Consider the following 5137-nt stretch of genomic DNA (forward strand, 5'->3'; position numbering starts at 1 on the left):
GGTCCTCCACGGGCTGCAGGTGGATTTCTGCTCCACCGTGGACCTCCATGGGCTGCAGGGGCACAGTCGGTCTCACCACAGGCTATAAAGGAATCTCTGCTCCTGTGTCTGATGCATTCCTCCCTTCTTTCTGCTCTGACCTTAGTGTTTGTAGGGCTGTTCTCTCACATTTTCTCGCTCCACTCTCTCAGTTTCTACTCTGCAGCATTTTTACGCTTTCTGAAACATGTACCACAGAGGCACCACCAGCATCAATGATGGGCTCAGCTTTGGCCAGCGGCAGATCTGTCTAGGAGATGGATAGAGCTGTCTCTGTCTGACACAGGGACATCTCCTGGTGTCTTAGAATCATAGAATCATTTCAGTTGGAAGAGACCCTCAGGATCATCGAGTCCAAGCATAACCTAACTCTAGCACTAAACCATGTCCCTAAGAATCTCATCTGAATGCCTTTTAAACACCTCTAGGGATGGTGGTTCCACCACTTCCCTGGGCAGCCTGTTCTAATGCCTGACAGCCCTTTCTGGGAAGAATTTTTTCCTAATATCCAATCTGAACCTCCCCTGGTACAACTTGAGGCCATTTCCTCCTGTCCTGTCACTTGTCACTTGGGAGAAGAGACCAACACCCTCCATGCTACAACCTCCTTTCAGGTAGTCGTAGATAGCGATCAGGTCTCCCCTCAGCCTCCTTTTCTCCAGGCTGAACAGCCTCAGTTCCCTCAGATGCTCCTCAACACACTTGTGCTTCAGACCCGTCACCAGCTTCACCGCCCTCCTCTGCACTCTCTCTAGTATTTCAATGTCCTTCTTATGAGGGTCCCAAAACTGAATGCAATATTCAAGGTGGGGCCTCACCAGCACCGTGGACAGTGGCATGATCACTTCTCTAGTCCTGCTGGCCACACTATTCCTGAGACAAGCCATCTGTCTTCTCACAGAAGGCACCCCTGCAGCCCCTCACTACCACAACCTTGCTACATAAGCCCAATACAGATGTCAAAAGAAGGCCTTTGGATTCTCCAGAAATTCTGCTGACAGTGTGCACGTGCTGAGCGATGGTGGTGATGTGGTACAGGGCACAATCCCCAGCACTACATGGAGTAGCCGCCCTGGCACTGCACTGGACGGAGCCCCAGATCCCAAGGGAGGGTGCAGCTCTCCCGGACTGGGACTGCAGAGGTGCCTGGGACTACTCAGCTGGACAGTAGCTTAGCATGAAAGGCCTTGGGCACCCCAGGGTGTCACAAGAAGCTGCACATGAGGCAGCAATGTGCCATTGCAGCAAAGGTAGATGGCACCCTGAGTTGCATTAGGCAGGTGAAGGGAGGTGGTACTTCCCCTCTGCTCTGTGGTGAGACAAAGTTGGAGTGCTGGGTCCAGTTCTAGGCTCACTGGTGCAAGGCAGACATGGACATACTGAAGCAGGTCCAGCAAAGGGCTATGAAAATCATTAACAGCTTGGAGTATCATTCACACAAGAAGTGGCTGAGAAAGCTCCGACTGTTTTAGCCTCGAGAACAGGAGGCTTAGGGTTATCTTATCAATGTGTATAAATACCTGATGGGGAAGAATAAAGAAGACAGAGCCAGGGACTTCTCAGTGGTACCCAGTGACAGGACAAGGGGCAGTAAACACATGTTGAAATACAGGAAATTACATTTCAAATTAAATAACATAATTTGCACTGTGAAAGTGGCCAAACACTGGAAGAGACACTCAGGGAAGCTGTGAAATATCTATCCATGGAGATATTAATAACACAACTGGACACAGCCCTGATCAAGTTGACCTTGCTCTGAGAAAGGAAGGTTAGACTCAATGATCTTCAGAGGTCCCTTCCAACCACAGCAGCTCCGTGATTCTGTGTGACACAAGTTCCACAAGATTGGTGCAAGTTTCCCAGATGACCTCTACCTCCTCCTTTCCCATCTGTGCTTTGAGAACTGAGCGCTGAGGTCTGTGCTTGTGACAAGATCTTTTATGTATGTCACAGAAAGGAAAATATAATGAGGTCCACCTGACACAATAAGCAAATTACCTTCTGACCCCTGGCAGAGCTTGTTCATTAATGTATACCCACAGGTTTACTGAACTTGGCAAGTTTCAAGGCATTCCTGTCCGACAACACAAATGACCTGTCAATCATGCATTCTGCTTTGTGGGCTTTTTCCCCCCAACTGCGCTACTGATGATAGCTATGCTTGGGACTGGATATATTTGCAGAGAAAAAAAAATGGAAGATCTGAAGCTTGCATGATGACACCAAACAAGGAGTGAAGCAACGGGGTTGTCTCTTCCCTGCCACTGACAGAAGGTGCAATGCTAGCTCCTCCAAATGTCTTCTCCTACCTACATCATATATAAAGTGACAAAAGAGGAATGCCTCCTCCTTCTCTTGCTCATTTTTAATGTCTTGGACATCTTAGATGATAGGGAATGAAGAAAAAATGTTGCAGTATCTAAAACAGGCGCAGAGGTTTGCAGGGTCTTCGGGCTGCTCGTAGGTTTGCGGTGTCTTGGAGCAAACATATCATATGATACGTAAAAAAGCCCTTAATGTTAGGAATGAGGAAAGGGAACATCTGGTTCTCATTTGTAGGCATGAATCCTAACCTGTGATCCCAAAGAGGTGATAGCCTGTGCATGTGCACTTGTCAGGACTTCAGAGCTTTGTCCATTGGGGTCCTCAGCACCTCCAAGGAGGGAGGCTGCACAGCCACCCTGCACAGCCTGCTCCTGTGCTCGTCTGACTGTCCTTGAAGACAAAAGGCTGCAGCTGCACGTGCCTTAAATCTTACAGTGATATTTTGTCTCCTTGGGTGGGGTGTATAAAAGTCTTCAGGCGCTCAATGAGCAGGAAGGCATCCAGTGGGTTGTCTAAGCAAGTCAAACTCACTTCAGTGGGAAGTCTGACCTGCTTGGGAATCCCACTAGAGAGAGCAAGTTCTTTACGTACCCCATCCCAGTCAGCTTCTTAGTGGGCAACTGAGCAGAATTGAAAACTTAGCTCCACTGTTCATACTGATTTGGAAAGACAGCTACAAGTTGCATTTGGAAAGATTTTACATTTTTTTCCCCCTTGCCTTAATTGTGAAAAACAAGGAGGTACAGATGAGAGTTACTCAAAAAGAAGCTCCCTCTATGGAGATGTGCTGCAGTTGCTGTGCTGAATCACTGTTGTTACTCTTGCACACAGGAGTATAACCCTCCTTAACATCCTTTCTACCAGCCACATCCTCTAGTTTTTCAGCTCTTCCTCTCTGTTACTACTACATCACAAGCACTGCTGATACTGTTAAGTCACATTGGTTCAGATGTATTTGTGGAACTTGGCTGCCAGAAGTTGTTCTGTTCTCTCTTTTGTTTCCACATCACAAATGGTGTTTAACTGTAATGTTATTTCTTTGAAAAAAAAAAAAAATAAAAGGCTGGTGAGACAGGTATTGTACCTCAAAACCAGGCACACAGTGAAAAATTGACTTCCAGTAAAATGGAACATGCTGTAGTATTCCTGAAATAAACAACCCCCTGAATCATTGCTGGACAGAAATCTAGGTCTCTCAGTAGACTAACCAGCTGTGATCTTTTTCTGGGTTCTTACTTAAACAGATACAACCCAATCTTAAAACACCTATATTTGTTCAGGCTCAGAGTATACCACCTTTTTAATATCCATAATTTCACACTGCCAAGTTTACTGCTTCTACTGTTGGGTGATATTTTGCCATTTGCCTGGGGAGTCTAAGCAATGAAATGCAATTGTATTTGTACTCAGGCTATTTTAAATATTCACATAAAATTGTGAGAATGCCCTTATTGTATTTTGGACATTTGAGCTTGGGGAATATTCAGCATCATAAAACAAAGTGGGGGCTGGTTCCAGACCTCTCAAGTTGGACACCCTAAAACTCCCTCTTTAAAACAACAACTCTCAGATGCACTTCTCTCTTCAGCTGCCACCACGACAGCAAATGAGCTCTTCTCCTCCTCTCCCCCAAAAACTGAATGGGATTTCCACCAAAGTTCTGGAGATAAATTCTTGGTGCCTTTCTGCAGGGATCTGCATTATGAGGTGTTGGCAGCTATAAATGCAGAATCAGCTGACTGAAACAGATCCTGCCTGTTCAGACCCTTCCCTGGAGGTTACCCCCTGTGCTTCAGGATGTCTCAATATGATGTGCTGTCATTTCTGAACTGCTGCAAGTTACAATCCAGTTTGCTAAAAGACCCTGAAATTAGCAATGGGTTGATAAAGTTGATGGTAAATTGCTGTTGTTTAAGAGGCGCTCTTTGAGCCGTCTTATTCAGAAGAGAGATGGGAGAGCAGCACATACTCTACTTATATTCAGGCATTCTGATTTATACTACCACTGTGATGCTGACTAGGTCACTCAACAGTGCTGCTAAAATGCCACATAAATACAACCATCATAGCCACAGGAAGAAGCATTCATAGTTTTGCTTCCTTGCTTCGATTTTTAGGACATGATGACTGGTACTCATAACTTTTACCTTCTGCTTGCCGTATTAAAATATTCCCGAGCACTGATTTATTCTCTGCAGTATGTCTAGTCTGTTGAGATTTTGTGTGCTTTAAAGAGTTGTGCATACTTAGAAGGGAAAATCTGCTCAGATATTTTATGACCTCCCTCTAGTGGCTGTTACTGGGACATAAAAATAAGGCTGTGATGAAGTGAACCCCAAGGTTAAGTAGGTTCATTAACCATTGTATTAAGATGAAAGGAAGTAAACATGGGCAGAAGGCTTATGCTATAGCAAAATATGACACAGAATTACTGTGTTATTGCCAAAGCTCAGTTACTGCTCTTTCAGTCCTGAAAATATTTGCCTTGCTACTTCCTTTCCCACTTCCCATCTCTCCCTCTGTGTCCTTACAGATGATGATCTAAGGACACCAGTGGGCCAAAATCTGTGTATAGAGATTTTTTTTTTCCCAGCTCTGCTAGTTGGCCAAGTAAGACAAATATGCAAATTCCTATTTTTCAGACATGGAGAAGGGCTCCTGTGCCTGAAAGCCTATCTGATTTTTCTAGCCACACCCACTGACCTAGTAAAAGATCCTGTTTTCTCTTACAAACCTTGTCCCAACAGATAGTTAAATAAAACAGGTAATA

This window comes from Columba livia, chromosome 2 (genome assembly GCF_036013475.1).
Source record: "Columba livia isolate bColLiv1 breed racing homer chromosome 2, bColLiv1.pat.W.v2, whole genome shotgun sequence".
In the NCBI taxonomy this organism is placed as follows: domain Eukaryota; kingdom Metazoa; phylum Chordata; class Aves; order Columbiformes; family Columbidae; genus Columba; species Columba livia.